This window comes from Urocitellus parryii, unplaced genomic scaffold, assembly GCF_045843805.1.
Source record: "Urocitellus parryii isolate mUroPar1 unplaced genomic scaffold, mUroPar1.hap1 Scaffold_87, whole genome shotgun sequence".
Classification (NCBI taxonomy): Eukaryota; Metazoa; Chordata; class Mammalia; order Rodentia; family Sciuridae; genus Urocitellus; species Urocitellus parryii.
In genome coordinates, this window is record NW_027554208.1 from 1,158,656 (window position 1) to 1,172,607 (window position 13,952).

The window sequence follows — 13,952 nt, forward strand, 5'->3', positions numbered from 1 at the left end:
GGTTACTGAAGCTGAAGAATAACAAATGAGATTGGAGTGGTAGGCAGTAAAGGCAGCTAGGGATAGATCATGCAGAATATAATTCGGCAGACAGAAGAGCTTCAAATGCAATCAGAATAGAAACCTATATAATTTTATATATATATATATATATATATATATATATATATATATATATATATATATATATATTTCCAAAAGAATGCTCTGTGAGTTGCTGTGAAAAAAATGAATGAAGAGAAAACAAAGATGTAGGAAGTACATTGGATGCAAAATAATGAAGAATTGGATTGGCAAACATGAAGATGGTAAAAAATAATTGTCTTCAGTGTTTTGATTTAGAAGGAATGATAATAACTGATTCATTGGGTATAGGGGGTAATATTTTTAAAATTTAATATCTATATTAATTACCTGGGGATCCTGTTACAATATAGTTTCTGAATTTGCAAAATTGAACTGGAAATGTGATTTTGCATTTTTAACGAGTTCTCGAATGATGATAAGCCAGGATCACACTTGGAGCAGCAAGTTCCTAATGACTGAAATTGAGAACAATCTGGGGGATTTTATGCTGGGCAACACTGATGCAGTAATGTGATAATAATGTGATACTGCAGATGGTCAGGAACAAGGGAATAAAGCATTTTGATTTGGTGAAAATAAATTTAAGATTGCCATTAAGTATACATGTTGAGATGGTAAATAAACAATTGAATGTGTCAATTGCAACTGCAGAAGAATGATCAGTCAGAGCTGACATTTTAAGATAATCAGTTTATAAATTATATTTTAATCTAGGGGATTTTTTGAGTTAATTCAGAAAGAATGGACACATATAAGCTCCAGTTGGGCCACATGATGAACTCTTAGTCACTCTTACATTTAATGTAAAGTATAAACTAAACTCAGAATATTTTTAAGTTAAAAACTGTTAAAATATGTTTCTTTCTTACTTTTTCAGCTTTTGATGAAGGAAAACAGCAAATTAACATAGACATCTTAAAACAAACAACTACAAAAATATTGAAGTTATTTTCCTTTTGTTCACAACAAAGAAAGGAAAAGTAGTCAAGTAACTTTATTTATAAATTAATTGACCAATAACAGGTAGATATTTTATTAACTAACATTTTTCCTAGTATCGCATTCCTCAAAGTATGCAACATTTTAAAAATTTCTCCACAATAATATATAGCATTTTGTAGTTGATATAAATCTCGATGGTAAAAGTTGTATTTCAGGTAATTGAAGACAGGCTGAGTAATAAAATAATTTGTAAGAAATATCATTTACACTGAATGAGAGGAAAAATATAATAAGTAAAATGATTCTTTTTTAAGTTAACCATTTATCTCAATATCATTAGATTGGAGGTAGGCTCTAGATTTTTTGCCTCCATAGTATGAAAGTGCCCTAATCTTTCACTTTTCTAAATAGGTAAAAGAAATTATTTGTATAAAAGAATGTGAGTAAATTGTTTCTATATCTAAGTGAATTATAATGCCATTTAAAAATTAATATTGATTTGATTATATACTTATATTCCTCCTGATTTTATAGGTTTTTTATAGAAGAAGAGGCTAATTATTTTTGTTTCAATAAAATCTGATGCATGGCATATTTTAAAATTTCATCCTAATCAAATGAATGAATACTTCCTTAACATAAAATCCAGGTAATTAAATATAATAATGAGATATAGAAGAAAGAAAAGAGATAGAGAGAGAAAGAGAGAGACAGAGAGAGAGAATGGGAGAAGTGAGGGAGGGAAAAAGAGATATAATTGCAAGAAAACAGAAAAACATAATTTTTATTAATAAAACATTTGGACATACTAACAAATGCATTTAATCAAGTTTATTGTACTATATAGTGTAAATCCATATTGCATTATTAAATGCATTTTACATTTTTAAATGAATCATTCCATTTTAGATGAAATTATAAAATTAAATAATGTATAACTTGAAAGCCCCAGAAAAATCAGCTGAAAAGTTATGAGGAACAATGTGGGAAATCAGTGCTGTACTTCCCCATGTGTATGAAGTTATGGGCATTGTAAAATAATAAACAAATACCCCACCAAAATAGAATATGAATCTCTAAATTTGGATTTTGTATTGTAGAAAAAGTAAATTAGTCACTTTGGTAATTATTTAGTTAAATTATTTATCTTTTTATAATTTTCAGATTTTGGAATATGATTTCATGATTTATTTAATATTGGAAAATAAAATTTTATTCAACTTGGCCTAGTTGTTCTTTGTAGGATATAAAGTTATAAATTAAACACTAAATGGATTTGTATACAACTCATATCTGGAACATATAAATAATATATCAGAGTGGCTTACATAAAATTTCAAAAACTTTGCTTTCCAGGAGAGGATAAAAATAACCATTCTGAAATCTATTCAGAGTACTAAGTCATTTACTTTGCTTTCCATAGCAAAGAGTAACTTCAATAAAAATCATTTTTACCAAAGTCATAAAGAACAAAGGCAGCAGATGCAAAAAAGGGAAAATGTGACATAAATCTGGTAAATATTAATACAATCATATCAATAATACTCAAATGTGAATCACCCAAAAGCACCAATTAAAGATAAAGATTAAAGAGTGAATAATAATAATAATAATAAACTATAGTTGTCTTTAAAAATTTTACTTTAAAGACACACAGATTTGAAGTAAAATATTGAGACAGATGTGTCATGTTAACTCTAATAAAAAGAGTCCTGAAGTAGCCATATTAATTTCAGAAAAGCAGACTTTAGAGCAAGAATAATTATCAAGCATAACAATGGGCATCATATAATGATGAAGAGGTTAATTCTGCTAGAACATGTAACAAAATAGTGTATCAACAATAAAGAATCAAAATACATGAGGCAAAAACTATAAAATGGCAAGAAAAAATAGATTATTCCAGCATTATAATATTTTAAAAATTTTAATTCCTTAATTATACTTGGAGACTTCAACAATCTTCTTTTAATAATTAGCAGACCCAGCAGGTAAAATATTGGGTGAGATATTATTGAACTAAAGATCATAATCAATTACCTGTATCTAATTAACATCTATAGAACACATCACTTCATGATAGCAGAGTATGCATTCTACTCAAGATCACATGAAGTGTTCACCAAAATAGTCTACATTATGGGCCATAAACACACTAAATAAATTTAAAATCCCAGAAATCCTGCAAGTTTCTTTCAGAACACAATAGAATTAAACTATAAATCAATACCAGAAAAATAGATGGAAAATTGCCAAATATTTGAAAGTAAAATAATACATTTCTAAATACCACTTACATAAAAGAGAAAATCTCAAGGAAAATTCAAAAAACATATTTTACACTAAGGGCAAATGAAAATAAAATTCTCAGAATTTGTTGGATACAGTGATAGCACATATATTAGATAAGAACATCTGAAATCAATAACATACTAGAGGCAGAAAAGTAACATAAAGTTGAAGCAAGTAGAAGAAAAACAATAAGAATTAAAGTGAAAATTAATGAAATTAAAATAGGTAAACAATAGAGAAAATCAATGAAACAAACATTTGGCTCTTCTAAAAAATCCATTGAATTGATTAACCTTTATCCAACCTAAGGAAAAAAGGGAAGAAACAAACTAATAATATCAGAAATAAAGAGGTCATCACCTCTTTCCCAGGGACATTAAAAACCTAATAAAAGAATATTGCTACTCCTCAAATTATTCCATGAAATAGGAAAGGAAGGATCCCTTCCAAACTCATTCTTTGAGGCTAGAATCACCTTGATATGAAACCAGACAAAGACACATCAAAGAAAGAAAACTTTAAACTAATATCCTTGATGAAGGTAGATACAAAAATTATGGATTTTTTTTTTTGCAATCACATCAATAGACTTAAAGACCTTGCACCTAATTGAAGAAAAAATAGGCCCAAAAGTTTACCATGTCAGCTTAGAACATGACTTTTTTAACAAAACTCCTAAAGCACAAGAAGTAAAATTAGGAATCAATAAATTGGATAGATTCAAACTAAAAGGCTTCTTCACAGCAAAGAAGATCATCATTACTGTGAAGAGAGTGCCTACAGAATGGGAGAAAACCTTTACCACCTCCACCTCAGCTAGAGTATTAATCTTCAGGATATATAAAGTACTCAAAAAAACTTAACACCAAAACAACCAATAATCCAATGGAAATGGGCTAAGGAACTCAGCAGACACTTCACAGAAGAAGAAATACTATCTGTTGCCATATATATGAAAAAAATATTTAGCATCTCTAGCAATTAGAGAAATGCAAATCAGAACTACTCAAAGATTTTAGCTCACTACTGTCAGAATGGCAATTATGAAGACTACAAACAACAATAATTGTTGACAAGAATGTGGGGAAAAAAGGTACACTCAAACATTGCTGGTGGGACTGCAAGTTGGTGCAACCACTATGGAAAGCAATACGGAGATTCCTTAGAAAATTTGGAATGGACCCACTTTTGACCCAGCTATCTCATTCTGGAGTTTATACCTAAAGGACTTAAAAATCAGCATACTTTCTTGATGCAGCTACGTCAATGTTTATAGCAGTTCTCAATTCACAATAGCCAAACTATGGAATCAATTTAGGTGTCCTTCAACAAGATGAATGGATGAAGAAAAGGTTATATATATATACACAATGAAATATTACTAAGACTTACAGAAGAATAAAATTATGGCATTTTCCAGTAAATGGATGGAGCTGGAGAATATGCTAAAAGAAAAATAAGATAATCCCCCCAAAACAAAACAAAAAAAAAGATGAATGTTTTCTCTGATATGGGAATGCTAATTCACAATATGAGGACTAGGGAAAAATAGAAGTACTTTGATTAGGCAGAGGTGAGTGAATGTAGGGGAGGTAGTATAGGTGTAATAAGGACAGCAAAATGTATTGGACATCATTACCCTATGTAGATATATGACTACATGATTGGTATGATTCTACATCATGTACAGTCAGAAGAATGAGAAGTTATGGTCCATTTTCATATGATGTATCAAAATGCATTCTACTGTTTTGCATAACAAATTAGAACAACAACAACAAAAGAATATTATGAACAACTCTATGGCCAAATGTTTTTAATTTAGATGAATTGAACCAATTTCTTGAAGGAGATAATTTTCTCAAACATAGTCAAGAAGAAATAGAAAATCAGAACATGTTTTTATCTATTAAAGAAATTGAATCAATAATTAATAGTAATCCTTCAAAACAAGATCACTGAGCCCAAATTGATTTCATTAATTAGTTCTACTAGACACTTAGGCAAGAAATTAAATAAAGCTTTTATAATCTCTTCTAGAATTAGAAACGGATTGCATTCATCTCAACTAATTCTATGAAGCCAGTATTATCCAAAGTCAGAAATAGATGTCTTAGTAAAAATATAAAACAGTATCTCTCATGAACACAGATGCAAAAGCCCTTGAAAAATACTGCCAAAAAGAATCCAAAACTGTTTAAAAATAATGGAACATCATAATCAGGCAAAATCTATCCCATCCATTCAGATTTAATAATTAGAACGTTCATGTACTCCCTAAATTCATTTTGAAAGCACCATTGTTATATTAAAAGTTGAGGCTGTTAGGAGGATTTAGGTCGCAAGGACAGAACCTTCGGGAATGATATCAGTGTCCCTATTAAAGAGTTTCCAGAGAGCTGTCCTGCCTCCTACACTATTTGAGGATATAGCTAGAAAGGATAATCTGTTAAACAGAACCAGTGTCTTCACTAGACACTCTTTGTGCCTTGATATTCAACTTTAAAGCCTCCAAAACAGTAAGTAATAAATTCCTGTTCTTTATTAGATATCAATTTATAGTACTATGTGATGGCAACAAAAACTGGCTAAAACAAAACTAGTGCAACCTTGAAAATTCATCAATTGGTGCAAGTTGCATCTTCAATGGGCTAAGGAAAACAAAAAAACATATGGCCATACAAATGGATGCACAATAATTTGATAGAATCCAACACATATTCATGGAAAAATCTATTCGGAAACTAGAATTAAAGGATGAATTTTCTCAACTTGTTAAAGAACACTTAACAAAAATCTATAGTTCATATTATATTAATGATTAGAAATTACATACTTTCTCCCTAAGATTGAGAACAAGACAAACTTCCTCATCATGCTGAAAGTCCTATCTAGTGCTATTCAAAAAGAAAATGTATATTGATTTGAAGAAAAAAATGAATTATCCTCCTTTGAATATAATACGTTTCTGAGGAAAATTTCAAAGAATCAATAACAAAGACAACAATAAAACTCTTGGAGCTAGTATGAAATTATAACAGCAAAGTTTCATAAGCTATTAACATAAAAATCAATTGATTTTCTACATATCAACAATGAAAAATACATATTCAAAATTTAAAACACAATACCACTTTCATTAGCACTAAAAATACTTAGTTAAAAATTTGACAAAGTACATAAAAATCTATATTAGGAAAATTATAAAACTGATGAAAAAATTAAAGAATGTGTAAGCAGAGACATATTCATGTTCATGTATAGGAAGACTTAATGTTTTTATGTTGTCAGATCTAGACAAATACATAATGGTCCATAAGAAATAGACCCATGCAAATGGGAAATAAGCAAAGATAATTAAACAAAAAATATACTCTTTTCAACAAATGTTTCTGGAAGTACTAAATATTGCATGAACAAAAGTAATCTAGACCCATATTTTATACCTAGAAAAATGAGTTTCCTAGATTGCCAGATTTTTCGAGGTACACTGAGGACTCCCGAAGGAAATTTTTATCATGCCTTATGTCATCTGAGAAATAACCTCTAACATGTTAAAACACTTTTCTGCTTATAAACATGCTAAATAACAAAAAAATGGATCAATAGATAAAACTTGATTTTATTAATATATTTATATGCTTTGAATTTATGCAATAAACTCAAAATCATTGTAATCACATTTGTTTATGTAAAAATATCACACATTTGAGCAAGAGACTTGGCATCTTCCAAGAAAAGAAAAAGGGAATGTTTCTACTGGTATATCTAAGAAGTTTTTTGCCAATTTCATTCATTCCATATTATCCCTGGATGATACATGCACATGATTTCTGGTGATTGTGGAGAAGCACAGCTGGTAGCTACCATCAAAACTCAAATACACATCTGTTGTGATATTGCCTAAAAGAATTTCTTACTAATTTATATGACAAAACATCTTTTACCCACTACCCCTTCACACAGTAGTGTAAGATATTTTCAAAAACATCTGGACTCTCTGCTCAAAGGAGGCATTTCTTATCTAGTAGGGCATTATTTTCATTAGATTTTACTATAATTTGCTATTATTATCCAGTGAATCATTAAAAACAACATATTAGTGTCAAAGATATGTTAATTCATAAGCATTTTTTAACTTTCTTTTTTAATCCTTCTGAACTATTCCAACTGTCTCAGGATTTCCAAAGCAAAGCAAATTAATTCATTTCCCTACTTTAGCAAATTAATTTTTCTCCTGATTATTTTTTCTAGAGACTTAGCATTCCATACATTTTTAGATCTCCAAAAGTTGCTTGTAATAAATCCAGTATAAGAATACAAAATGAATTATTTATAACTCATACATTTTTAGGTTGATTTTTTAAATATCTAATTTGTTATTTGCTATATTGCATGATGGTCCTGTTGTTGACACATAATCTATATAGCAGACTGACCAAATAGTTGACAACTAAATTAACATGATCTAAGAGCCCTATCTTCGGTGTTTTCTAAGTTCTTGGAGTATATACTAAATTTTTATTGATTATGCATTACACAGTATCTATTTTAAGTTGAATGCATGGTATCAGGTGACATGAAATCATAGGACACTATAATGAGATACAAAAAATACTTAAAAGAAAAAAAAGCAATTTCCTAATTATAGATGGGTGTTAAATCTGTGAATTTTCAAGCATGAAAAAAAATCATTATAAATGTTAAATTTCACACTTAGGCAAATGTATTCAACAGAATGTTCATGTACAATCTGCACATTCTCCGCATTTCTAGCTGGTTTTCAAATTCCTCACAGTATACTTCTAAACTATCTTTGTGAAATTAGGCATAAAACAGCTTATGAAATTTACAAGGCCAGTCTAAAATGAATATACAATTTCCCTTCAAATATCCCAAGAGAACAGCAAATAAGGCAATAGGGTTGGACAGCAGCTATTTAAAATAAGGGAGGTAGGAAATTAGAGAAGATGGAATCAACTGTGATAGCGCCATTGTTGACTCTTTTAAGGAATTTGGAGTCAATTTTAATGTTATATAGCTAATATAGAGAGTTTAGTAGACAAAGTACTGCTTTCTCTAATTTATCTTTTTAAAGTTTATTTTTTTACGAAATTTTAAGAAAAAGTACAGGTGGTTAAAACCTAGAATGAGATCAGAAATGGGGCTGTCTTAATGTCAGTGTTACATTAAGTCTAAGCTGACCTCTCAGTACATTCAGATTGTGCAAGTATATTACAAATAAAGAATCCAGGATGCCCATGTCAACCATATCTCTTGCGTTGGCATCTGTCCTTCAACTCACATCTATTTCTATTGCCTCATTAGGTGTGTGTGTGTGTGTGTGTGTGTGTGTGTGTTTGTATATACACACAAATGGAAAAGAGAAAGCAAAATTCAAGGTTTAGACAGCTCAATGATACTAAAGTTAAATTTTTTGTTTTCATTAACAGTCCCTCAATGAAATAGTGTGCATATTGAAAATGGATGGTTAGAGGCAGATGTGAATGATGTGGAAGGTTGGAGGCACATATGAATGACTTGAATTTTTGTCTGGTTCTCAAAGTAGCGATATTGGAATATCACTGGAACAATCTTGGAAAACACTGTGAACCTATGGACTTTAGCACAAGTATAAGAATTCTTGTGTCTCATAGCAGCAAAGCAGGTTCTGTAGAAGAGATAGTAAATCACTACACACACATACACACAGTGATTCATTCATGAGTGGAATTCTTTGTCACCTCTGTGCATATAGAATAGTCCTATGAACAAAGTTGTTATGGTTTCAGGTATGTGGAATATTCCTGAGCCAAAGTGAATACTCTCCTTTCTATTAAGTTGGTCTAATTCTTCTATTAGCAGAGACAAACTTTGAGTTTCCATGATGGTATTATTTCAATAGGAAACGGATCAGCAACTTGATGGAAAGTAAATTCTCCAGCTTTCCTCTTTGACCATGGAAGGTGCAGAAAATTTTCTTTAGATAAATGATAAAAGTTATAGTCTAGTAGACTTTAATTTTTAACGTTACTTTTTTTAAGTATCATTATAGTCATTGTGACCATCCATGACTGTGGGAAATTAGTAACATAATGAGTGGTTCCAAACTGTGTAAGCAGTAGACTAGAATTCAGAAGATCTTGTTGGAGCTTCCATCTGCATTGCTTTTTCATGTATTTCATTATTTAGACCAAGTATTTTTTTCCTACTATAATCACATGTTCATCATTGAACAGATTTTTGTTGATGTCAGAGCAAGATCAGCCTGTACCTATGGCAGACTATAAAAGTTAAGCAATTAGTGACCTTAGGAACCCCTCAAAACCAATAACTGGTAGAAGCTAATGAATCTATATCAACAGTTGAAAATGATCATAAAATATATACTTTAAATCAATCTTTCCTGTAACTGTTTTTATCACTTACAAATTAAAATATTTCTATTCAAATCTTTCTTTCTGATTTGCTTTTGGCAGAAGATTACAGAAGACATTAAAAAAAATTCCCTGATTTGTGTTTCTATAAATATGTTCATCAATGAAAGTGAGATGTCCCTTTCACTAGAATCCTGGTTATATCCAGCTTAGCATGTCTCTCTGAGGAATAATGAAATTTCAGAGGATTGTGAGTGTTTGATGCTTCTTTCCCCAAAAATATTCTCTTGTTTAATTTTGTGTTAAAATTCTAAAGCATTAGTTGTGTGTGTCCACATTTTCTTTTCCATGGGAGTTTCTGCTTCTTAGAGATAACACTAATTCTTTATCTCATTCAGTACCACATTAATGCCCTACATTGTAAGACTAAACTACAAAGATTCTATAAATACTTACTTTGTATAAAATAATAGGGAAATATGAGAGGGGAATCTGTGTATTGGCTCATATGGCTCAAGTGGTAGGATATGCCTTATAACCTGGACCAGCTGAGAAGTCTTGTCTTGTTCTTGGACCTATTCAACTTATGTAGTTTTAAAGATTAAAGATATATTGGAAACACATGCTAACCTTTGGTATTAATTACCTCTAAGTCCAAAATGTCACTTATCTTGTGCTGCATCACTTTCTTTTTTTTCTTTTTTTTCTTTTTAAACATGTATTTAATTTTTAGGTGTAGATGGACACAATACAATGCATTTATTTTTATGTGGTGCTGAGGATTGAACCCGGGTCCCAGGGGTGCTAGGACACAAACAGACAACTGAGTGAATGAAGGAAGACTGTACAGGATATGAATGAGAAATTCAATAAAGAGATAGCTATATTGAATAAGAATCAAAGAGAAATCCTGGGGGGGGGAGCACATTTCAAAACCCAGTTAAACATCTCACCAATAGGGCTCAGAGGTAGAACGCTCACCTAGCATGCACAAGGCACTGGGTTTGATCCTCAGCACAGTATAAAGTAAAATAAAGACATTATGTTCACCTATATCTAAAAAATAAGTATTTTTTAAAGTCTCACCAATAAATTTTAAAAAATAGAAGACAGAATTTCAAGACTGGGAAATTCATAGCAATAAAATAAAAAAAAAATACAAAGCTCTTACTAGAATATACAAGAACCCTTGGACAACAATAAGAAACTAACTTAAGAATTGTAGGTCTTGAGGAAGTATAAGAGGTATAGGTCAATGACATAAGATATTCTGTAAATATAAAATTCCCTAAACCTCAGGAAGAAGATGGACATTCATAGACTAGAGGCATTTATAACCCCAAAAGATAGGATTAAAAAAAGAACCTCTCCAAAATGTATTACAGTTAAAGTGTCAGAAGTCAAGTACAAAGAATACAAGTTGCAAAAGACACATAATAAATCAATTATAAAGTCAAATCAGAATAACAGCAGATATCTAAGCAAAATATCAAGGGTCAGGAGGGCTTAGACTGTATTTCAAGTCCTGAAAGAAAACAACTGCCAACCAAGGTCCCTATATTCAGAAAAGCTATACTTCAGGATTAGAGAATAAAAACTTGCTATGATAAATGGGAACAAAATGAATTCATGACCACTAAATTATCATTGCAGAAGGATATAAAAGAAATCCTACACACAACCAAGAGGGCATGGAAAAGAAGAAATCTCATTAGAATTGTCCACAGACAAATGGGAATTAGAAATAAATCAAGACTTAGAAATGAAAAACAAGAACAAGAAGAAGTTAATATATAGCTATGCATATTTATACATATTTATAATGAAAGAGAATGCAAATCATCTTAATTATTCAATTAAAAGATACAGACTGCCCTACTGTATTTAAAAATAAATTTTATATTGTCTTCAAGCAACACGCCTCACAGGCAAAGACATTCACAGACTGAAAGTGAAAGGATGAAAAATGATATTTGATGCAAACACAATCCAAAAACAAGCAGGCACAATCACTCTAACACATGTCAAAGCACACTCTAAACCAAAACTAGTCCAAAGAGACAAAGAAGATGAAGGGAAGAATTTAATAAGAAAATAGTAGGATTATAAATAATACTGGCACAAATATTGGTGCATCTCATTTTATAAAACTAATGTTACATGATATAAAGTTAACCTCAATTGTACTGATAAAGTTCTTTATAATAAAATTGGGGGGCAGCCGACCCGCCTCTCGGAGCCGCAGCGGCGCAGGCCGCCTCGCTCGCCCACGCCGCCCGGCCCTCGGGTCCCGCGCCTAGGCGGCGCGCGCGGCCGGGTGGGGCTCGGCTCGGGCGGAGGCGCGCGGGGACGATGCCACGGAGCTGAGCGGACGCGGCAGTGGCGCGGCGCCCTCCACGGGGTGGCGCAGGCGGCTGGCTGCTAGGGCCCGGCCGAGCCCGCAGCCGCCGCGGGCCCGCCGGAGGCGCTGAGCCTGGAGGAGATCCTGCGGCTCTACCGGCAACCCATCAACGAGGAGCAGGCGTGGGCCCTGTGCTACCAGTGCTGCGGCTCGCTGCGGGCCCCCCGCCGGCCCGCGCCGCGTGCGCTAGGCCGCACAGGTCCGCGTCTGCAGGGACCCCGTAGTCACGCTGGCGCCCGGAGACGAGGGCCCGGCGGCCGCGGGTAAAATGGGAAATTCACGTTGTACAGAAACAGAGGTTATCCAGTCCTTGGGAATTATTATCTATAAAGCACTGGAAGGAGAATGAGGAACGGGAGCTAAGCCCTCCCCTGGAGCAGCTCATCGACCGGATGGCCAACACGGTGGAGGCCGATGGCAGCAAGGACGCGGGCTACAAGGCTGCAGACGAGGGCCTGGAGGAGGAGGAAGATGAGAAGAGGGCCCTCTCTGCCATGCGCTCCTACCGAGACGTCATGAAGCTGTGTGCTGCTCTTCTCCCAGCCGAGTCAGAGGCACCAAATCATTATGAGGCAGTGTGTCGCGCACTGTTCGCAGACACCATGGAGCTCCACACGTTCCTGACTAAAATCAAGAGTGCAAAGGAGAATCTTAAGAAGATTCAAGAAATGGAGAAGAGTGATGACTCCAGCACAGACCTAGATGAGCTGAAAAACGCTGACTGGGCCCGATTCTGGGTCCAGGTGATGAGGGATTTGCGAAATGGGGTAAAACTTAAGAAGGTCCAGGAGCGGCAGTACAACCCACTGCCCATCGAGTACCAGCTGACCCCCTATGAGATGCTGATGGATGACATCCGGTGCAGAAGGTACACCCTGCGGAAAGTGATGGTGAATGGTGACATTCCTCCTCGGTTAAAGAAGAGCGCTCATGAGATCATCCTGGACTTCATCAGGTCAAGACCTCCTTTAAACCCCGCTTCAGCCAGAAAACTGAAACCAACCCCACCACGGCCTCGGAGCCTGCATGAAAGAATATTAGAAGAAATTAAAGGAGAAAGAAAGCTGCGGCCTGTGTCCCCAGAGGAGATTAGACGGAGCCGATTGGATGTGACTACCCCAGAATCTCCAAAGAATGTTGGGGAGCCATCTATGCTGAATGGAGGCCTGACATCGCAGACAGAGATTGGGGGGACCCCTGCTGCCCAGCAAGCAGTAAAAATTAAGTCAGGTAAATGACATACATGTGCATTGACCTAACGATCTCACTAGATTTCAAGTCACGTCTTTCAAATTAAACCAGAGGTTGTTATATAAACGAGTCTTAAAAATAATCTTATGTTAAAGAAATTATGTGATTAATACATGAACTCATACCATGAAAAAAAAAAAATGGGGGACTTCAATATATCTAACTCACTGACAGATCACCCAAACAAAAAAATCAAGAAAGATACATTGGATTTACACTTTACTATAGATAAACTGAACTTAAAAAAAATTAGTTGTACATGGACACAATATCTTCTTTTTATTTATTTATTTATTTATTTTTATATGGTGCTGGGGATCCAATACAGGGCCTCACGTGTGCAAGGCAAACGCTCTACCACTGAGCTACAGCCTCAGCCCCAGATAAATTTAATTTAACAGAAATCTACCAAATATCTATCCAACAACAATCAAATACACTTTTGTTTAGACATCTCATGGAACTTTCTCAAAAATAGATCACATTTTAGTCCATACATTCACAATGTTATGAAATTAGAAACCAATACAAACTGTTCAAATACATGAAAATTATACAGTACACTTTTAATAATGAGTGGGTCATTGAAGAAATTAAGGGTT

General features: G+C 33.5%; 1 pseudogene; it reads left to right on the forward strand.

Moving 5' to 3' along the window:
• The first annotated feature begins 499 nt into the window (after positions 1–499).
• LOC144253034 (protein spire homolog 1 pseudogene) lies at positions 500–13,337 on the forward strand (annotated as a pseudogene).
• The last annotated feature ends 615 nt before the right edge of the window (positions 13,338–13,952 follow it).